The following is a 23,887-nucleotide window of genomic DNA, read 5'->3' as shown; positions in this document are numbered from 1 at the left end:
AGGCATCTGTAATCTAATTACAATATTTTTGGTGATAACATAACTGGTTACAGTTTTTTGTAATCAGATTACATGAGAGCATTGTGAGCTGATGTCATTGTGAAGGAAATGTTTTACTTAATAAAAAAAGAATTCAAGACAATGACCAATGCACATCACACTAACACGTTTAGAGAACCTTTCAAATTCTATGATCAATAGGCCCGAGATTCCTTTGTCAGTGTGGAAGCTGGCTGCTTCATGGTCAGTTTTATTCACACACTCAAATCCTTTTCTTTATCTCTCATTGTGGAGGTTGTACAGACTTTCCCTCACATTTCTACATGCAGCTGTGTGACTGTAAGGCTTTCTTAAATCATTAATCACGGGGAAATAGACCATCTGTCTTGCTGTGGGCAGCCACTGCTGCTAATAAGGCCCAAAGTGATGCCATCAGAAGGCCATTTGTATAAGCTTGTTGCAAGCGAGTTTACGGTAGGCCCTATGTATGTATGTGTGCACCAGTGCCTGTGCTAGTGTGTGTGAGTATCAGCAGGTTTTAGTTTGGGGTCTTCAATATACAGTAGCTATTTACAATACGAGAACTGCCTTGCCCTCTTTTATCTGCATTTGACATTTTAACAGTGCTTACATATCAGCAAATATATTACCATCTGTGACTTTTCCTGGTGCGTTGTCATTTCAGTTTCATATGCAACCTCCCGCATTTCGTTCCAGTTCTCTGCTGCCTGTGACTGGAACGAATTGCAAAAATCGCTGAAGTTGGAGACTTTTATCTCCCTCACCAACTTCAAACATCTGCTATCTGAGCAGCTAACCGATCGCTGCAGCTGTACATAGTCTATCGGTAAATAGCCCACCCAATTTTACCTACCTATTCCCATACTGTTTTTTTTTTTTTTACTTTTCTGCTCTTTTGCACACCAATATCTCTACCTGTACATGACCATCTGATCATTTATCACTCCAGTGTTAATCTGCAAAATTGTAATTATTCGCCTACCTCCTCATGCCTTTTGCACACAATGTATATAGACTCTCTTTTTTTCCACTGTGTTATTGACTTGTTAATTGTTTACTCCATGTGTAACTCTGTGTTGTCTGTTCACACGGCTATGCTTTATCTTGGCCAGGTCGCAGTTGCAAATGAGAACTTGTCTACCTGGTTACATAAAGGTGAATATGCCCGGGGGGGCATATGCATAGAAAAGGTGGTGAAACTAGAAATATTTATGAATCATAAATTATAGGTAACATATCTTACCCATAGTCATCTTTATCTGAGCTTAGAATGTACTCAATATTTCTGATAGGCTATCAGTACTCAATATTTCTGATAGGCTATCAGTACTCAGTATTTCTGGCAGGCTATCAGTACTCAATATTTCTAATAGGCTATCAGTACTCAATACTTCTGATAGGCTTTCAGTACTCAATATGTCTGTCAAGGACTCCGATTATTAATTGCTCTATTTCAAATGACCAGTAGATGGTACTGATGAGCTCTTTATGATTTGGAGCCTCTGCTAGTTTCTCTTCTCTACCTCACATGCACATGGAGTGCTCAAAAAACAAGCTGCAAGATGTGCCAGGAATCCAGCCTAACTCTTGGAGTGACTAAGTAGATCACCTATGCATATAGTTGTCAGTTTTTTACTAGTTGTTTAGTCAAGTGACTAAACAAACGGTCTGATCAAATCCTAGTGTAAAGTGAACTAATGACACCCCAGTGTGGTTCATTGGGGATGGAGAGTTTCAGTGTTGTAGTATGGGACCCCTTTTGAGGACTGAGGCACACTTGTTGATGACTGATAGGCAGGCTCTCTGACAAGCTGCACTGTCAACCACCTGACAGAAGTGACCCATCTTACCCCAGTCTCACGAGAATCCCCTGAGTACAGTGTGCAGTTCGGGGTAGGGCTCAATGTGGGTGGAGTCAAACATGTTTAACTTGAACCCTTCCCCCCTCCTTCAAGGTCACCCAAGTTGAAGTTCACGTTGAAGGTCTCAACATCAACAAAAGCGGAAACTTAATTGAACCTAACCTACATGGATAAAAACATAAACCATGGAAGTAAGTGAGACTGTCATTATGCATAATGTACTTTGTAATATTCATGTTATACCAGTGCAGTGATATTTTTATATAACCAACTACCGTACCGATGTTAGCACAGCGTTAATTAGCCCTCATTTGCACGTGAGCTAGCTAATTAGCAATAGCACCCTTTTGCACGTGAGCTAGCTAATTGCTTACAATGAGGGAATCTTTAAAAACTTTATTTTTTTACATGTACAGTTACAGTGGCAAGAAAAGGTATGTGAACCCTTTGGAATTACCTGGACTTCTGCATAAATTGGTCATCAAATTTGATCTGATCATCATCTAAGTCACAACAATAGACACACATTCTGCTTAAACTAATAACACAAACAATTATACGTTTTCATGTTTTTATTGAACACAGTGTGTAAACATTCACAGTGCAGGGTGGGAAAAGTATGTGAACCCCCAGGATTTAATAAGTGGTTGTCCCTTTGGCAGCAATAACCTCAACCAAACGCTTCTCTAGTTGTGGATCACACCTGTCAGGAGGAATTTTGGACCATTCCTCTTCACAAAACTGTTTCAGTTCAGCATTATTCTTGGGATGTCTGGTGTGAACCACTCTCTTGAGGTCATGCCACAGCATCTCAATCGGGTTGAGGTCAGGACTCTGACTGGGCCACTCCAGAAGGCATATTTTCTTCCGTTGAAGCCATTTTGTTGTTGATTTACTTCTGTGTTTTGGGTTGTTGTCCTGTTGCATCACACAACTTCTGTTGAGCTTCAATTGGCGGACAGATAGCCTTACATTCTCCTGAAAAAAAACTTGGGAATTCATTTTTCCTTCCATGATAGCAAGCTGTCCAGGCCCTGAGGCAGCAAAGCAGCTTCAAACCATGATGCTCCCTTCCCCATACTTTACAGTTGATAAGGTTTTGAAGTTGGTGTGCTTTTTTCTCCACACATAGTTTTGTGCATTCCTACCAAACAACTCAACTTTAGTACAGTAGCGCTGTGGAACATCCAGATGCTCTTTTGCGAAATTCAGACGTGCAGCAATGTTATTTTTGGACAGCAGTGGCTTCTTCCGTGGTGTCTTCCTATGTACACCATTCTTGTTTAGTGTTTTACGTATCATAGACTCATCAACAGAGATGTTAGCATGTTCCAGAGATTTCTGTAAGTCTTTAGCTGACACTCTAGGATTCTTCTTAACCTCATTGAGTATTCTGCGCTGTGCTCTTGCAGTTGTCTTTGCAGGATGGCCACTCCTAGGGAGAGTAGCAACAGTGCAGAACTTTATCCATTACAGACAATTTGTCTTACCGTGGACTGATGAACATCAAGGCTTTTAGAGATACTTTAGTAACCCTTTCCAGCTTTATGCAAGTCAACACTTCTTAATCTTGTGTCTTCTGAGATCTCTTTTGTTCAAGGCATGGTTCACATCAGGCAATGCCTCTTGTGAATAGCAAACTCAAATTTTGTGAGTTTTTTTATAAGGCAGGGCGGCTCTAACCAACATTTTCAATCTCCTCGCAATGATTGTACTCCAGGTTAGCTGACTCCTGACTCCAATTAGCTTTTGGAGAAGTCATTAGCATAGGGGTTAACATACTTTTCCCAACCTACACTGTGAATTTTTAAATGATGTATTCAATATAGACAATAAAAATACAGTCATTTGTGTGGTATTCGTTTAAGCAGACTGTGTTTGTCTGTTGTTGTGACATGAAGATCAGATCAAATTTTATGACCAATTTATGCAGAAATACAGATATTTCCAAAGGGTTCACATACTTTTTCTTGCCACTGTATGTAATCGATTTGATCGTTGATTTTCTGTTTCGTCAATGTATGCCTTGTTGTGTTTGGCTGGCTCTAAATGTGTATCGTTGATGCCGACGGCCATTCCCTAAGTTACACATAGCGAGTCTACACAGCCTACACGTAGTATATACAATAATGAAATGAAATTCCTATTGCTTATTTTATGCCTTTCTAATTATCATACCTTTTATGTCTATGCATATTTTCTTTGATGTATAGAGACACATTAGTGTGTTATTGGAGTCCCAAAATAAAAAACTGCAGCAGCAGTCAACTTCATCACATTTCTGCACATTTTTTATTTTTTATTTCACCTTTATTTAACCAGGTAGGCAGGTTGAGAACAAGTTCTCATTTACAACTGCGACCTGGCCTAGATAAAGCAAAGCAGTTCGACACATACAACAACACAGAGTTACACATGGAGTAAAACAAACATACAGTCAATAATACAGTAGAAAAATAAGTCTATATACAATGTGAGCAAGTGTGGTGAGATGGGAAAGGCAAAAAAGGCCATGGTGGTGAACTAAATACAACATAGCAAGTAAAACACTGGAATGGTTGATTTGCAGTGGAAGAATGTGCAAAGTAGAGAAAGAAATAATGGGGTGCAAAGGAGCAAAATAAATCAATAAATACAGTAGGGAAAGAGGTAGTTGTTTGGGCTAAATTATAGATGGGCTATGTACAGGTGCAGTAATCTGTGAGCTGCTCTGACCGCTGGGGCTTAAAGCTAGTGAGGGAGATAAGTGTTTCCAGTTTCAGAGATTTTGTAGTTCGTTCCAGTCATTGGCAGCAGAGAACTGGAAGGAGAGGCGGCCAAAGGAAGAATTGGTTTTGTTGGTGACCAGAGAGCTATACCTGCTGGAGAGCGTGCTACGGGTGGGTGCTGCTATGGTGACCAGCGAGCTGAGATAAGGGGGGACTAGCAGGGTCTTGTAGATGACCCGGAGCCAGTGGGTTTGGCGACCAGTATGAAGCGAGGGCCAGCCAACGAGAGCGTACAAGTCACAGTGGTGGGTAGTATATGGGGCTTTGGTGACAAAACGGATGACACTGTGATAGACTGCATACAATTTATTAAGTAGGGTATTGGAGGCTATTTTGTAAATGACATCGCCAAAGTCGAGGATTGGTAGGAAGGTCAGTTTTACAAGGGTATGTTTGGCAGCATGAGTGAAGGATGCTTTGTTGCGAAATAGGAAGCCAATTCTAGATTTAACTTTGGATTGGAGATGTTTGATGTGAGTCTGGAAGGAGAGTTTACAGTCTAACCAGACACCTAGGTATTTGTAGTTGTCCACATATTCTAAGTCCGAACCGTCCAGAGTAGTGATGTTGGACAGGCAGGCAGGTGCAGGCAGTGATCGGTTGAAGAGCATGGATTTAGTTTTACTTGTATTCTGTATTCAAGAGCAATTGGAGGCCATGGAAGAAGAGTTGTATGGCATTGAAGCTCGTCTGGAGGGTTGTTAACAATGTCCAAAGAAGGGCCAGAAGTATACAGAATGGTGTCGTCTGCGTGGAGGTAGATCAGAGACTCACCAGCAGCAAGAGCGACATCATTGATGTATACAGAGAAGAGAGTCGGTCCAAGAATTGAACGCTGTGGCACCCCCATAGAGACTGCCAGAGGCCCGGACAACAGACCCTCCGATTTGACACACTGAACTCTATCAGAGAAGTAGTTGGTGAACCAGGCGAGGCAATCATTTGAGAATCTGCCGATGAGGATGTGGTGATTGACAGAGTCGAAAGCCTCGGCCAGGTCAATGAATACGGCTGCACAGTATTGTTTCTTATCGATGGCGGTTAAGATATTGTTTAGGATCTTGAGTGTGGCTGAGGTATACCCATGACCAGCTCGGAAACCAGATTACATAGCGGAGAAGGTATGGTGGGATTCGAAATGGTCGGTAATCTGTTTGTTGACTTGGCTTTCAAAGACCTTAAAAAGGCAGGGTAGGATAGATATAGGTCTGTAGCAGTTTGGAGTGTCAAGAGTGTCCCCCCCTTTGAAGAGGGGGATGACCACAGCTGCTTTCCGATCTTTGGGAATCTCAGACGACACGAAAGAGAGGTTGAACAGGCTAGTAATAGGGGTGGCAACAATTTCAGCAGATCATTTTAGAAAGAAAGGGTCCTGATTGTCTAGCCCGGCTGATTTGTAGGGGTCCAGATTTAGCAGCTCTTTCATAACATCAGCTGACTGGATTTGGGAGAAATGGGGAAGACTTGGGCGAGTTGCTGTGGGGGGTGCAGTACTGTTGCCCGGGTTAGGGGTAGCCAGGTGGAAAGCATGGCCAGCCATAGAAAAATGCTTATTGATATTCTCAATTATAGTGGATTTATCGGTGGTGACAGTGTTTCCTATCTTCAGTGCAGTGGGCAGCTGGGAGGAGGTGTTCTTATTCCCCATGGACATCAGTGTCCCAGAACTGTTATGAGTTTGTGTTACAGGAAGCAAATTTCTGCTTGAAGAAGCTAGCCTTGGCTTTTCTAACTGCCTGTGTATATTGGTTTCTAGCTTCCCTGAAAAGTTGCATATCACGGGGGCTGGTCGATGCTAATGCAGAACGCCATAGGATGTTTTTGTGTTGGTTAAGGGCAGTCAGGTCTGGAGAGAACCAAGGGCTATATCTGTTCCTGGTTCTAAATTTCTTGAATCGGGCATGCGTATTTAAGATGGCAAGGAAGGCATTTAAAAAAAAAATAACCAAGCATCCTCTACTGACGGGATGAGGTCAATATCCTTCTAGGATACCCGGGCCAGGTCGATTAGAAAGGCCTGCTCGCTGAAGTGTTTCAGGGAGCGTTTGACAGTGATGAGTGGAGGTCGTTTGACCGCTGACCCAGTACGGATGCAGGCAATGAGGCAGTGATCGCTGAGATCTTGGTTGAAAACAGCAGAGGTGTATTTAGAGGGCAAGTTGGTTAGGATGATCTCTATGAGGGTGCCCGTGTTTACGGCTTTGGGGCGGTACCTGGTAGGGTCATTGATCATTTGTGTGAGATTGAGGGCATCAAGCTTATATTGTAGGATGGCTGGGGTGTTAAGCATGTTCCATGTTGACATATAAGGTCAACAACCACATCAAAGGTCGTGCTTCAGTGAGGCACAGAGGTACTATTTCTTTCTTTGTTTATTTAACGTTTTTTTTTTTTTTGCACTATTTTTTTCAGTGTATTTAATTTAATTTGATAACTTCTTACTTTACTGTTATACCTCTCGTTCAGAGTTCACAATCATAAAGTGTGGCTTCAGTTGTGGAAATGTGACATACTTTCATTGCTGCTATTGCATGGCATCAATACTGTGTGTAATGCTGAAGGCTTGATGCATGGCAAGATATAATAGTTGTGATGACCTTTTGAATAGTTATAGATATCACTGAAAACCCCTTTAGTAATAGTGGCTTTTGTTTGCATGGTGGTATTGTGAAAGTGAGGTGTAATTTGTCTTAATCACACAATGAAGCATGACTCTTAATATTTATTCTTCCTTTTTCTTCAAGGAAGCAGATGTTCTTCTAAGGGACACCCTAGAGGCAGCAAAGTGGTGAGAACGCCAAACATTTAAAGGCACCGTTTCCCTCCATAGTGTAATTGGGATGGACGGGGAAGACCGCATTACAACCCTTAAAGAACTACGGTTGTATAATGGCCTGGATGAAGAGCAAAATATTACTCTCAAGGAACCATTCATGTTCTCATTCCAGTTACAGAGAGATGATGAGATGTTCTATGTGGAGGCAGTTGACAACAAGCAAATGACTGTCTTTGTCTCGTTTGAGGAGCAGGAGTGAAGCCATTTTTGAGGAGTGGTCAAATCTTGTTATTGTCTGCTGTGTTAATGATTTCCTTTGTAAATTGTGTTATGTTGTTTAGTAAAGATGCCGTAGAAGTCACACCGAGTCTCTGATCTCTGTACTGGAGCTGGTATAACTTAATGTACAAAGCACATTCAGCTTGTCAGTATGTCTATGTGGTATAGTCTGTCTCCATTCTCATGAGGAAAGTAAATAGCATTATAACTCAGGATAGGTAGTAACTGTATATATATGCTCAATGGAATAATATAATTACAAAGGTATAATATTTATCAATACAATTGTAACAGTACATGATATATAACAAGTCTGTTGTTTACTGCAACAATAAAGCTTGTCTCAAATATAGCATGAAGCAAAAAGTGTCACAACACATCTGTTGGTACCACTTTATATAATATTTCTTATGAATTTCAAAAATAAAATATGTTTGTATATGCAACATGTGCCTTGCACAAACGTGTGTGTTTGCATTCAGTGTGTGACTGTCAATCCTCAGATGGACAAAAAAAAACACAGTGGGCAGGGTCAAATGTGGGTGGACTCAAACATTTGACTCCAACCCACATTAAGCCCCGCCCTGAACTGCACAATGCAGTCAGGGGTACTTCACTTACATCCCCTTAAAGTTATTCATCTGTGGAAAACTCACTTCTCCCAATATTTCGGTTCAATAGCACTTAAGGTTGTCATCATATTTCAGAGGGAATCGCTGCAAATTCTGAAATGATCCATGATCTGTGAATAATAAGCAAACAACATTTTCTGTTTAAGTATAGTTGACTGTATCCGAGAATTAGAAACAGTGTAACGCCAGCTGATATGAATTGTTCATTCCCAGCTGTGTTGGAATGAAAAACAGAGCTCCAAACGTTGTATAGTATTGATTCATTTCAATCAAATCATAATGAGAGTGCCAATGTAATGATTTAATGGGTAAAGAGCAAGGTACTTTTTGTTTAGCTGTAGTCCTGATACCCAGGACTGGCAAGTACAGTTGAAGTCGGAAGTTTACATACACTTAGGTTGAAATCATTAAAACTTGTTTTTCAACTACTCCACAAATGTCTTGTTAACAAACTATAGTTTTGACAAGTCGGTTAGGACGTCTACTTTAGCAATGACACAAGTCATTTTTCCAACAATTGTTAACAGACAGATTATTTCACTTATAATTAATTCACTGTATCACAATTCCAGTGGGTCAGAAGTTTACATACACTATGTTGACTGTGCCATCTTGGAAATTCCAGAAAATTATGTTATGGCTTTCAAAGCTTCTGATAAGCTAATTGACATAATTTGAGTCAATTGGAGATGTACCTGTGGGTGTACTTCAAGGCCTACCTTCAAACTCAGTGCCTCTTTGCTTGACATCATGGGAAAATCAAAAGAAATCAGCCAAGACCTCTGATTAGTTTTTTAGACCTCCACAAGTCTGTGGATCACCTGAAGGTACCGTGTTCATCTGTACAAACAATAGTACGCAAGTATAAACACCATGGGACCACGCAGCTGTCATACCGCTCAGGAAGGAGACGCATTCGGTCTCCTAGAGATTAACGTACTTTAGTGCGAGAAGTGCAAATCAATCCCAGAACAACAGCAAAGGACCTTGTGAAGATGCTGGATGAAACGGGTACAAAATTATCTATATCCACAGTAAAACAAGTCCTATATCGACATAACCTGCTCTCATCCTTCTAGATCTATCGGCTGCCTTCGATACTGTGAACCATCAGATCCTCCTCTCCACCCTCTCCGAGTTGGGCATCTCCGGCGCGGCTCACGCTTGGATTGCGTCCTACCTGACAGGTCGCTCCTACCAGGTGGCGTGGCGAGAATCTGTCTCCTCACCACGCGCTCTCACCACTGGTGTCCCCCAGGGCTCTGTTCTAGGCCCTCTCCTATTCTCGCTATACACCAAGTCACTTGGCTCTGTCATAACCTCACATGGTCTCTCCTATCATTGCTATGCAGACGACACACAATTAATCTTCTCCTTTCCCCCTTCTGATGACCAGGTGGCGAATCACATCTCTGCATGTCTGGCAGACATATCAGTGTGGATGACGGATCACCACCTCAAGCTGAACCTCGGCAAGACGGAGCTGCTCTTCCTCCCGGGGAAGGACTGCCCGTTCCATGATCTCGCCATCACGGTTGACAACTCCATTGTGTCCTCCTCCCAAAGCGCCAAGAACCTTGGCGTGATCCTGGACAACACCCTGTCGTTCTCAACCAACATCAAGGCGGTGGACCGTTCCTGTAGGTTCATGCTCTACAACATCCGCAGAGTACGACCCTGCCTCACACAGGAAGCGGCGCAGGTCCTAATCCAGGCACTTGTCATCTCCCGTCTGGATTACTGCAACTCGCTGTTGGCTGGGCTCCCTGCCTGTGCCATTAAACCCCTTCAACTCATCCAGAACGCCGCAGCCCGTCTGGTGTTCAACCTTCCCAAGTTCTCTCACGTCACCCCGCTCCTCCGTTCTCTCCACTGGCTTCCAGTTGAAGCTCGCATCCGCTACAAGACCATGGTGCTTGCCTACGGAGCTGTGAGGGGAACGGCACCTCAGTACCTCCAGGCTCTGATCAGGCCCTACACCCAAACAAGGGCACTGCGTTCATCCACCTCTGGCCTGCTCGCCTCCCTACCACTGAGGAAGTACAGCTCCCGCTCAGCCCAGTCAAAACTGTTCGCTGCTCTGGCCCCCCAATGGTGGAACAAACTCCCTCACGACGCCAGGACAGCGGAGTCAATCACCACCTTCCGGAGACACCTGAAACCCCACCTCTTTAAGGAATACCTAGGATAGGATAAGTAATCCCTCTCACCCCCCCCCCTTTAAGATTTAGATGCACTATTGTAAAGTGACTGTTCCACTGGATGTCATAAGGTGAATGCACCAATTTGTAAGTCGCTCTGGATAAGAGCGTCTGCTAAATGACTTAAATGTAATGTAAATGTCACATTCTTAAAATAAAGTGGTGATCCTAACTGACCTAAGACAGATAATGTTTATTAGGAATAAATATCAGGAATTTTGAAAAACTGAGTTTAAATCTATTTGGCTAAGGTGTATGTAAACTTCTGACTTCAACTGTATCAGTTACAGACAGACAAAAACCCTGACCCTACTCAAATGAGCTGCTGTTATGCCACTGTATAACATTCCCAACCAAATCCCTCAGGCTTAGTGAGACAAATGGCCGTCAGATTGGTGGAGCCAAATGACTATGGCATTCCGGGAGGTGTCTTGTCAGGACTGAGCGATGTGGGTGCTTTATCTCCCACTCTGATACACACTATGAATTAATGCCTGACTAAAGGACTGGTCTATCTATACAGGCTAAGCCACCTAGGCCAGCTGGCCAAGGGAGAGAAAAGACACAGGGTAAGGAGTATTTCATTATAAAACTTTAAACATAGAAGGTAGGCTAGATTGGTAGAATTGCAGTTTGGTTTTCTTGATCCCCTTTCAATATTTAGATGGACTTCATTGTCTTTAGAACTTTTAGAGATGCTAATAGGAGAGTGTAGTCCTCTGATGTACACATGCTGACATGAAGAGAAATGTGTCCACCATCTCTGTCCACCAGAGCTCAATACTTGGCCGTCAAGTGGTGTTTGATGGGTATTAGCTGTGGACTGAATCTTATGACAGATGCTAAACTCTAGGTATTGATCGAGAGAGGGCTTGCAGCCGTGTGTGGAATACTGAGACTGGAAGCAGTCTCACTCACTGACTGAACATACTGTACTGTACTTTATATGATGTGTGATTTTCAGCCATATTCAGATTATTCATATTCAAACGAATACTGAAGTCATGCAGCAGTGACATTCTTAGGGGTTTTACTGACAGATTTTTGTGTTTCAGAATATAAAAGCATATGCTCTTCTTGTTGAGAGCAATACAGCTGTTCATAGTACACTATGTAAATAAATACTTTCTCGCTACACTCACTGTCTTGAATGGTTTTAACATGCGATGTGAAGACATTTACAAATGTTTGAGCACAGACCAAGTAAATATGTTTATCTCAATTTAAAATCCACAATGAAGTTTGAGATATCCTCACAGGAGAGGGTTGTGCTGGGGTTTTCAATAGGTGGCCTTGAATAAAGATTTGAAATAGGACTGTCGAGGCTTGGTGAAGCATTGTCTGAGGCATGAAGAATGCAGGCACACACAGCAGAGAATCTAAATGAAATGCTTGTGTGTGATGGCACCAATTTTCAGTTCAAGTGAAGAACAGCTCAAAGATGATTCTGGGTGTCTCCATCATTTTGGAAAAGTCAGTAGAAAGTTACACTCAGTTCCCATGTTGCTCGTTATGAAGGAAGTGTTAAGGCTGTCAGCTCAGAGATTTTCAACACCCAGCAAAGGCTGAATTTAAAGTGGGCTTTCAGGAGATTTTTCAAATACAGTGCATCCTTGATGTGATGTTTTCGTTTGTGATTGAAATTCTCAGGGACAATATGCAAACATTTTTGCCAAATATGATGAATCTAACTATTGACAGTCATATGACTTACATCCATAGATTTTTTTCAGAGTAATCTTCATCCACTTTTCATATCAGTGTTCTTTTCCACGAGATCTCCATGAGTGAGATATTTGTTCTGCTGTAGCAACATCTACAGAACAGAGCATATATCACATCCTCAAAAGCACTCTCTCCAGAGTTGTTTTTACCATCAGTAAACAACTTCTGTGCCTCACACATATATGTGAGAATCGAGACAGGATAAGGCCTGGCATTATCCTGAAAGTGTTCACACTGAGATGTGCCTAGATGTACTGTTCATCTTGGTACTGGCTTGATATTTGCTCCAAAAGGTGCTCTTCTTGTTTCATACTGCATGTGTGTGAGTGTGTTTGCTTGCATGCCTGCAAGCATCCTCAGGTCCTTGGTTTCAGTATGTTGTTATGAAGGACCTGTGATGTATTCAGCAGTGGGGGAGGATCTGTGCCAAGATTCCAGGAAGGCAAGGCTGCGATCTGCATGTCTTTGATCATGTTTATCTATCAGGCTACAAATTAGTTTAGCCAAAGCTGACCTCATTTTCATGGGGGCAGAGTGCATTTGCCCTGCATCCTGAATCTCATATACTGAAATATCTATGATCTTTGTGTCCCAGAGCTCAAATCTCCATCTTCTGCATTTAATAGTCCTTGATGAGGAGATGAGACCAGGCTTTATGGTAGTCTTGGTTTCTGTGAATCACAAGTGTGGTCAAAGAGAGCATTTTTACTACACTGAACCACAACATAAACGCAACATGTAAAGTGTTGGGGCCATGTTTCATGAGGTGAAATAAAATAACGCTTATTTCTCTCAAATGTTGTGCACACATTTGTTTACATCTCTGTTAGTGAGCATTTCTCCTTTGCCAAGATAATCCATCCATCTGACAGGTGTGGCATATCAAGAAGCTGATTAAACAGCATGGTCATTACACAGGTGCACCTTGTGCTGGGACAACTCTAAAATGTGCAGTTTGTCACACAACGCAATGCCACTGATGTCTCAAGTTTTGAGGGAGTGTGCAATTGGCATGCTGACTGCACAAATGTAATATTTTCTACTATAAATCACCTCCATTGATATTTTAGAGAATTTGGCAATACATCCAACTGGCCTCACAACCGCAGATCACGTGTATTGCGTTGAGTGGGCAAGTGGTTTGCTGATGTCAACGTTGTGAAACCCCCATGGTGGCGGTGAGGTTATGGTATGGACAGGCATAAGCTATGGACAAAGAACACAATTGCATTTTATGTATGGCAATTTGAATGCACAGAAACACAGAGACGACATCCTGAGGACCATTGTCGTGCCATTCATCCGCCGCCATCACCTCATGTTTCAGCATGATAATGCACAGCGATAACATTCCACAGGCCACAATCAACAGCCTGATCAACTCTATGCGAAGGAAATGTGTCGCGGTGCATGAGGCAAATGGTGGTCACAACAGATACTGACTGGTTTTCTGATCCACACCCTTACCTTTTTTTAAGGTTCAGATGTAGGGCCTAATGAATTTATTTCAATTGACTGAATCCCTTATGTGAACTGTAACTCAGTAAAACCTTTGAAATTGTTGCATGTTGCATTAATATTTTAGTTCAGTATACAGACTGTAGAAACTTAATTTTGAGGTTGTCCTTTTGTTAGCAAACTGGGCTCCACATAAAGAAAAAAACATTTGTATACGCACAACCACCAATTTCAGACTTCTCTGTTTCGTCAATGTGTTGAAAATATGTCTACCAGGATGAGTAATGGGAAAAATCGATAGAGGTCAGTATTTGAAACCTTAGATGAAAACCACAGTAAAATGCAGCATGTAGCCTAGTGGTTGAAAGCGTAGGGCCAATAACCGAAAGGTTGCTGGTTTGAGTCAACGGTTAAAATCTGTTTTTGTGCCTTGAGCAAGACACTTAACCCTAATTGCTCTGGATAAGAGGTTCTGCTAAATTACTTAAATGGAAATAGAAATTGTGTGAAAGTGGGGCAAGACGGGGAGAAACAGAGCTCTTGAATGATACTGTGCAGCTGCCCTATGTCAATGCAGACTGGATATGTATAGAATGTGAGCAATAGAACTCAGTAGTGTTAAATTAAATGGATGAAAAATACTTTCTGTTCTGTTAATGACTTTCTCTGCCTGTGCTGTTGACCCCCCCCCCTGAATGTTTTCAGAGGAGTATAACCAAATGTCTTGAAAAGATTTCTCATCATTCAATCCCAACCGTTTGAAAAGCCTACGTGTGTGTAATTTAGAGGAACCACATTGTTCAAAGTGTCATTAAGTGTTATTAATAATTAATAATGGAATGCATTTTCTAATACGCTTTTCAATAGTCTCAAAATGTTTACATTGTATGGATAGCACCCGCCTGGGTAATACATGTCAGCCTCACATCGCCTTCCAATGGGAAGAGGCCAGTGGGGTTTTTGCGTCCCTGCCACTGTCTTTGGGCATTGGGTTTCCCTCCACCACTTGGATGACCTCCCATTAAGGTACCCACCAGGCCTAACCCTGCTTAACTTAACACAAAGTCAACAGAGGAATGGTATGACAGCTGACTGCCACACTAAGACACATTTCTCTTCAAGCCACGGGTGTTATTTACTCTTCCATATGCAATTACACACTTGGTCCAAGGGAGGAAAGCTGTCATTCTCTTGATGGCATTTTTATGTGCCTGTCACTTTTATAGTGGTTCTCCAGAGAGACATTTTAGCGAGTGAGTATTCAGTGTGCTAAAGCTCATGCTGGTGTATTTCATTTCAAGGACACATAAATCATTACCTGCCTTTCACTGAAATCCCTTTTCCATCCGTTGAGCCCACCCAAGCACTCCATTGATGATTGGCAGGAGGTATTGCATACATAGAGCTCAGAGTTATGAAATGAACACATGAACACCGGTTGCACTTCTCACCATCCAGCCAACTTCTTAAATTCCAACACTGGTGACTCATACAAAAGAGGGGTATAATTTGAGGGAAGAGGTGTCGGAGTGGTTTATGTTTATAATTAGACTGAAACCATTAGAGAACAAGTACAGACAGAAAAACTTTTAAATGTAATTATTTTAAGTCGCTCTGGATAAGAGTGCTTGCTGCTAAATTACAAAAAGATAGTGTAAATGTAAAATGCATTTTCGTTATTCTTCCTTGATTTTAAACTATACTGAACAAGATGAAGGAAAAAGGAAACCGCACACTGCTTTTGATAGTATCACTGATCTTTATTAGGCTTACGTATCGGCCTAACGGCCTTCGTCAGAGCTTTCTTCCTTAATCTTGTTACCAAGCTCCTATAAAAAAAGATTGCTCAGATGTGCGAGTAGCTTTTGAATTTAAACTATATTGAACAAAAATATAAACGCAGCATGTAAAGTGTTGGTGCAATGTTTCATGAGCTGATATAAAAGATCCCAGAAATGTTCCATGAGCACAAAAAGCTTATTTCTCTCAAATTTTCTGCACACATTTGTTTACATCCCTGTTGGTGAGCATTTAAACTTTGCCAAGATAATCCATCCATCTGACAAGTGTGGCATATCAAAAAGCTGATAAAATAGCATAATCATTACACAGGTGCACCTTGTGCTAGGGACAACAAAAGACCACTCTAAAATGTGCAGTTTTGTCACACAATACAATGCCACAGATGGAGGGAGCATGCAATTGGGCGCGTGCAATTGGCATATCAGACTGCAGGAATGTCCAACGGCTGTTGCCAGAGAATTGAAAGTTAATTTATCTACCAAAAGCCACCTCCAACATAGTTTGGCAGTACATCCAACAGGCCTCACAACCGCAGACCACATGTAACCATGCCAGCCCAGAACCTCCACATCCAGCTTATTCACCTGCGGGATCGTCTGTGACCAGTCACCCAGACAGCTGATGAAACTGCACCGCCGAATAATTTCTGCATAAACTTTCTGAAACCGTCTCAGGGAAGCTCATCTGAGTGCTCGTTGTCCTCACCAGGGTATTGACCTGACTGCAGTTCAACGTCGTAACTGACTTCAATAGACAAATACTCACTTTGATGGCCACTGGCACACTGGAGAAGTGTGCTCTTCACAAATTAATCCCGGTTTCAACTGGACCGGGCCGATGGCAAGCGGTTCGCTGATGTCAACGTTGTGAACATTGTGTACCATGGTGGCGGTGGGGTTATGGTATGGGCAGGCATAAGCTACAGACAATGAACACAATTGCATTTTATCGATGGCAATTTGATACTGCACAGCCCCATGTTGCATGGATCTGTACACAATTCCAAGAAGCTGAAAATGTCCCAGTTCTTCCATGGCCTGCAAACTCACCAGACATGTCACCCACTGAGCATGTTTAGGATGCTCTGAATTGACATGTATAAAAGCGTGTTCCAGTTCCCGACAATATCCAGCAACTTTGCACAACCATTGAAGAAGAGTGGGACAACGTTCTACAGGCCACAATCAACAGCCTGATGAACTCTATGCGAAGGAGATGTGGTCACACCAGATACTGACTGGTTTTCTGATCCACGCCCCTACCTTTTTTTAAGGTATCTGTGACCCAGTCATGTGAAATCGATAGATTAGGGCCTAATGAGTTCATTTCAATTTACTATTTCCTTAAATTAACTGTATCTCCGTAAAATCTTTGAAAATGTTGCATGTTGCGGTTATATTTTTGTTTAATGTAGCTCCAGCTACATGAGGTACATCTTGAAAATTGTCAAAGGCCAGCTATGAGTATGGTAATGTCACGCCCTGACCTTAGAGAGCTTTTTATGTCTCTATTTTGGTTTGGTCAGGGTGTGATTTGGGGTGGGCATTCTATGTTATTTTTCTATGTTTTGTATTTCTTTGTTTTGGCCGGGTGTGGTTCTCAATCAGGGACAGCTGACTATCGTTGTCTCTGATTGGGAACCATACTGTAACGGCGTTCGTCTGTTGAAAGAAGAGAGTCGGACCGAAATGCAGCATGTTGGTTACTCATGACTTTAATGAATGAAAAACGCGGTACATGAAATAACTGAAACTAAATACAAAAACAACAGAACGGAACGTGAAACTAATTACAGCCTATCTGGTGACTACAACACAGAGACAGGTACAATCACCCACGAAATACAAAGCGAAACTATGGCTCCCTAAATACGGTTCCCAATCAGAGACAACGATAAGCACCTGACTCTGATTGAGAATCGTCTCAGGCAGCCAAGCCTAACAACACCCCTAGTCAGCCACGATCGCAAATAATACAAACCCCAATACGAAACACAACATATAAACCCACAAAATACAATGACCAAGGCGTGACAGAACCCCCCCCTAAGGTGCGGACTCCCGGACGCACCTCAAAAGCATAGGGAGGGTCCGGTTGGGCGTCTGTCCATGGTGGCGGTTCCGGCTCGGGACGTGGACCCCACTCCATTAATGTCCTTGTTCCTCCCCTTCGCGTCCTGGGATAATCCACCCTTTCCGCCGACCATGGCCTAATAGTCCTCACCCAGATCCCCACATAACTGAGGAGCAGCTCGTGACAGAGGGGCAGCTCGGGACAGAGGGGCAGCTCGGGACAGAGGGGAATCTCAGGACAGAGGGGCATCTCAGGACAGAGGGGCATCTCGGGACAGAGGGGCATCTCGGGACAGAGGGGCATCTCGGGACAGAGGGGCAGCTCGGGACAGAGGGGCAGCTCGGGACAGGGGGGCAGCTCGGGACAGAAGCAGCCCGGGACTGAGGGGCAGCCCAGTACTGAGAGGAAGCCCAGTACTGAGAGGAAGCCCAGTACTGAGAGGAAGCTCAGGCAGGTAGTAGGCTCCGGTAAATCCTGGCTGGCTGGCGGAACTGGAAGATTCAGGTTGACAAGCAGATCTGGAAGAGACTGGTTGTCTGGCAGATCTGGAAGAGACTGGTTGTCTGGCAGATCTGGAAGAGACTGGTTGTCTGGCAGATCTGGAAGAGACTGGTTGTCTGGCAGATCTGGAAGAGACTGGTTGTCTGGCGGCGCTGGGCTGACTGGCGGCACTGGCGGCGCTGGGCAGACTGGGAGCACTGGCGGCTCTGGGCAGACTGGGAGCACTGGCGGCGCTGGGCAGACTGGGAGCACTGGCGGCGCTGGGCAGACTGGGAGCATTGGCGGCGCTGGGTAGACTGGGAGCACTGGCGGCGCTGGGCAGACTGGGAGCACTGGCGGCGCTGGGCAGACTGGGAGCACCGGCGGCGCTGGGCAGACTGGGAGCACCGGCGGCGCTGGGCAGACTGGGCGCACTGGCGGCGCTGGGCAGACTGGGAACACTGGCGGCGCTGGGCAGACTGGGAGCACTGGTGGAGCTGGGCAGACTGGCGGCACTGGCGGCGCTGGGCAGACGGGAGACACCGGCAGCGCAGGAGAGGAGAAAGGCTCTGGCTGCGCTAAACAGGCGGGAGACTCCGACAGCACAGGAGAGGAGAAAAGCGCTGGCTGCGCTGAACAGGCGAGGCGCACTGGAGGCCTGGTGCGTGGTGCTGGAAGTGGTGGTATTGGATCGAGGACACGCACAGTAAGCCTGGTGCGGGGAGCTGCTACCGGAGGACTGGTGTGTGGAGGTGGCTCTGGATAGACCGGACCGTGCAGGCGCACTGGAGCTCTTGAGCACCGAGCCTGCCCAAGCTTACCTGGCTCGATGCCCACTCTAGCCCGGCCAATAGGAAGGGCTGGTATGTGCCGCACCGGGCTATGCTCCCGCACTGAAAACACAGTGCGCTCCATAGCATAACACGGTGCCTGCCCGGTCTCTCTAGCCCAACGGTGAGCACAGGGAGTTTGCGCAGGTCTCCTACCTGGCATAACCATACTCCCTTCTAGCCCCCCCCCAATAATTTTTTGGGGCTGCTTTTCAGGTTTCCTTGCCAACCGTGTTCCCTCGTATCGTCGGCTCCTATCTCCGGCTGCCTCTGCTCTCCTTAGTGCCTCCACCTGTTCCCAGGGGAGGCGATCTCTTCCGGCCAATATCTCCTCCCAAGTGTAACAACCTTTACCATCCAACACGTCTTCCCATGTCCATTCTCCGAATAATTCATCCACCTTTTGCTGCTCCAGCTGTCGCTGCCTGTTTATACCAGCGCCTCTCCGTTTTAGATGGCGTGTCTTTTTCATTGACTCCATTCGCCTGTAGCCCTCTTCGCACTGCTGAAGCGAATCCCAGGCGGGCGCCTGCACTCTCTCTGGGTCGGCCGCCCACCTGTCGATTTCTTCCCACGTCGTATACTCCATGCCTAATGCTGTCCATAACGTCCTCCTTTCGCTCCTGAAACTGTCGCTGTCGTAGCCAGTTTACACACTGCTCGGTCCGTGAGTGGTGGGTGATTCTGTAACGTCGTTCGTCTGTTGAAAGAAGAGAGTCGGACCGAAATGCAGCGTGTTGGTTACTCATGACTTTAATGAATGAAAAACGCGGTACATGAAATAACTGAAACTAAATACAAAAACAACAGAACGGAACGTGAAACTAATTACAGCCTATCTGGTGACTACAACACAGAGACAGGTACAATCACCCACGAAATACAAAACGAAACTATGGCTCCCTAAATAAGGTTCCCAATCAGAGACAACGATAAGCACCTGACTCTGATTGAGAATCGCCTCAGGCAGCCAAGCCTAACAACACCCCTAATCAGCCACGATCCCAAATAATACAAACCCCAATACGAAACACAACATATAAACCCATGTCACACCCTGGCCTACCCAAACATATAACAAAAACACAAAGTACAATGACCAAGGCGTGACACATACTTAGGGAGCTTTTTCCCTCCTATGTTTTGTGGGTAGTTGTTTTCGGTTTAGCGTTCTTCACCTGACAGGACTGGTTTGTGTAGTTACGTTATCTTTGTTTAAGTGTTCAGTTCAATAAAATTCATGAACACTCACCACGCTGCGCTTTGGTCCGTTTCCTCCTCATCCAACGACGACACCCGTACAGGAAATGAATGTATAATTGTGCATTCGGTAGTGTTTGCTAGAAGTAAACAATCTTTGTGTATGATGATATGTAATAAAGTGCTTTACAGCTGCTTTAAGACCTATTTTCTGCCAAAATGCCATATTGGTTTCACATGATCATTTCTTCCTCATTGAAATTATTCTGTTCAAGCCAAATCATGGTTAACATCTGCTAGTCATTTAAATCTCATCCTAATTTAAAAAAAAATGTAACTGTGTAGTCAGTGCATGCTATAGTTTCTGTGTAAATATACATCTGTCACAGTGTACCCCTGTCTCTTCTGTGAACCTTTTCATTATGGCGTTTTATCACACGTCAGAACATCAACGATAGTCGTCTCATGGAAATGAGCAGAGTAACCCTTCATCTCACCTCACGTCTCATAGATTGGCAAGGTGGCTCAAAGGTATCTGGAATCAGATTCTCAGGATTAATGAGGCTGAGGTCTCCCTCTTAGGGTTTCACCTTGCCCATTGTCCCTGTGCTAACACACAATACTAATTAATCATGCACCCTAGCAGTGGTGGTGTACTGCATCATGACAAACAATCAGATCTCCACACACTGGGGAGCCCTGCATGCACTGAGGGTGATCGTTTGATAGTTCCAGTAGGACTTCAGACTAACTTGGGGGCTAATGAACTCAATCACTCCTACCAAGATCCTAAATGGTCATAAACCACATTTAATGTAGTGTAAAACTTTTAGGGCTGGTTTCCAGGACTCGGATTAAGCCTAGTGAAATGGAGAATTTTAATAAACCCTTTTTAGTACAGGAAGATGTGTAATCTGTCTCTGGGAAACCAGCCATTTTACAATCCCACTGGGTGTCACTTTACAGAAAGTGGGGGTGGCAGGTAGCCTAGTGGTTAAATTGTTGGGCCTGTAACCGAAAGGCTACTGGATCTAATCCCTTAGTTTACAGGTTAGAAATCTGTTCTGCCCCTGAAGAAGGCAGTTAACCCAATGCTCCCCGGTAGGCCGTCATTGTAAATAAGAATTTGTTCTTAACTGACTTGCCTAGTGAAATAGAATCTGTGACATTCCATTTAGTTTAGGTTATGAATGGAAAGCGATCATACAATTTAGAGGACGTATAGTACCAGATGTCTTACCCGGTGCGAAATAGCATACAAATTAGATGACATAATTATCATACTTCTTGGAGGACCTATGGTATTGCACGTCTTTATCTGAGACCAGATATCTTAATTAAAACAAAGGACAATTACAGGGAGAATTTACATTGGCGGTTAGGGGAACTAACAAAAGTTAGAACTAAAATGACAAAGCTTAGAATTTTTGGGGCTGTCACCATAGGAAAACCCGTTATGATTCCAGTTAGAACCCTTTTTGGTTCCAAGCAGAACCCTTTTGGGTTCCATATAGAACTCTCTGTGGAAAGGATTTTACATGGAACACAAAAAGGGTTGTACCTGGAACCAAAATGGGTCCTTCAATGGGTCATCCTATGGGGACAGACGAAGAACCCTAGACCCTTTTTATAAAGTGTAGAATAAGAGTTAGGGTAACGGTAAGCTAAAATGCTTCAGCTGTCCCCGACACTACTCGAACATACAACTTTTAGATTGCTAGACTGGTAGATTGTTGTGGATTACGTCTACCCACCCCCCACCCACCTTCCCACTTTAATTTATGTCTAAAGTAACTAGACCATTAATGAGTATCATACCTCTTGGAGCTGCTCAGAAATATGTAAAATATTTTTTTTTATGTCTCTGAGGCCAGGCTGCTAATACCCACGAGGCTACATGATAATTACAGGTAGGCAGGCGCTGTGATTACATGATCAATGTTGAAGTACTATTGTGTTCTGTCCTTGGTAGCCTTTAGAATCAAAATGGTTGTTTTAGACAGGAGCCAATCATTCTCCATTCCCTTGGAGCCTGTGAGACTGCAGCATGTTGATTCAGAGATTGTGCTGCTCTACCCGACACCTCTGTCCCCTGGGCCCCTACTAACAGAGGCCCCCACCCACTGGACTGCTTGGTGCCTCTGCATTAATTCTGTAGGCCTCCTTCAAATCCCCTTCCTGCAATTCAAAATGCAATTTAAGTTGTTCATCTTACAGTCCATTATAACACTCTCTCTTTTGTTACTCTTAATACACTCCAGCAATTTAAAAGGCAGATAAGGACCTGTCGTCTGCTTGGTAAGGTATCGTTTGGAAGAAATTCCTTGACATTTTAAGTTCCTCCTGTGACTTGTGCGCCTACCAGGGTTTTGCATTGCTTATAGATTTTCCGTCTAAATGATTTACCATGATTTGCACAATAGTTGGACCCCAAATTAAATGCATGGGAAGTGGGTAGTTCTAGGCTATAATACATTTTGGATCAGTGTGTTTGCCTTTGGAAAACAATTGACTGTCATTGATTTGTGTCCTCTCACACGCTGTAACTTTCCCAATGTTATTTAATCCATCAAAATGATATCTGTGATGACTAGCTCTAGGAAAGAGCTACACCAAACACAGTGTAGCCCCTGAGACCCTGTTTATATACTCCTGCTACCCCTACAACTGAATAGAAAGATTTGGATTACACAACGTAGCCCCTGGGTGTTATGCAGGTGAATGAGGACCCAAAAGCGACTTAGCGAAAACAGAGTCTTTATTCCAGTAAAAGGCAAAAGTAATAATTCTGGAACACTCAAGAAGAAAACAAAACAGGAAAACACTTAAATCCACTCGTAGTAACGAGGACAGACTGGAGACTCGACCATTGACTGCAGGTTGCTTCGGGAAGGCACCGACCGTAGCAGACTAAGACACCTGCTCACACGCAGCATCTGAAGGAGACAAGACACGACAGGGCGAGGCAAGGACACAGCACAGCGAACATCATACAAGGATCCGACAAGGACAGAAGCGGAAAACAAGGGGAGAAATAGGGACTCTAATCAGAGGACAAAATAGGGGACAGGTGTGAAAAGACTAAATGAGTGAGTTAGGAGAATGAGGAACAGCTGGGAGCAGGAACGGAACGATAGAGAGAGGAGAGAGAGGGAGGGGGAGAGAGAGGGATAGAAAAAGGAAACAAACCTAATAATACCAGCAGGGGGAAACGAACAGAAGGGAAAGCACAATGACAAGACAATATAAGACAAAACATGACAGTACCCCCCCCACTCACCGAGCGCCTCCTGGCGCACTCGAGGAGGAATCCTGGCGGCAACGGAGGAAATCATCAATCAGCGAACGGTCCAGCACGTCCCGAGATGGAACCCAACTCCTCTCCTCAGGACCGTAACCCTCCCAATCCACTAAGTACTGGTGACCACGTCCCCGAGAACGCATGTCCATGATCCTACGTACCTTGTAAATAGGTGCGCCCTCGACAAGGACGGGGGGGGGGGGGGGGAAGACGAACGGGGGTGCGAAGAAAGGGCTTGACACAGGAGACATGGAAGACAGGATGGACGCGACGAAGATGTCGCGGAAGAAGCAGTCGAACAGCGACAGGATTGACGACCTGGGAGACACGGAACGGACCAATGAACCGCGGAGTCAACTTACGAGAAGCTGTCGTAAGGGGAAGGTTGCGAGTGGAAAGCCACACTCTCTGGCCGCAACAATACCTAGGACTCTTAATCCTACGTTTATTGGCGGCTCTCACAGTCTGCGCCCTGTAA

The 23,887-nt window shown here is 44.1% G+C and overlaps 1 long non-coding RNA gene across 1 annotated transcript; it reads left to right on the top strand.

The window, feature by feature from the left end:
* The first annotated feature begins 1,941 nt into the window (after positions 1–1,941).
* LOC124035059 lies at positions 1,942–7,788 on the top strand. The gene is made up of 2 exons (XR_006838672.1): positions 1,942–2,074; positions 7,396–7,788. It is a non-coding gene; the product is annotated as an uncharacterized LOC124035059 (long non-coding RNA).
* The last annotated feature ends 16,099 nt before the right edge of the window (positions 7,789–23,887 follow it).

The sequence above is a fragment of the Oncorhynchus gorbuscha genome, linkage group LG05 (genome assembly GCF_021184085.1).
Source record: "Oncorhynchus gorbuscha isolate QuinsamMale2020 ecotype Even-year linkage group LG05, OgorEven_v1.0, whole genome shotgun sequence".
Lineage (NCBI taxonomy): Eukaryota > Metazoa > Chordata > Actinopteri > Salmoniformes > Salmonidae > Oncorhynchus > Oncorhynchus gorbuscha.
This window is presented reverse-complemented; position numbering and strand designations above follow the sequence as displayed.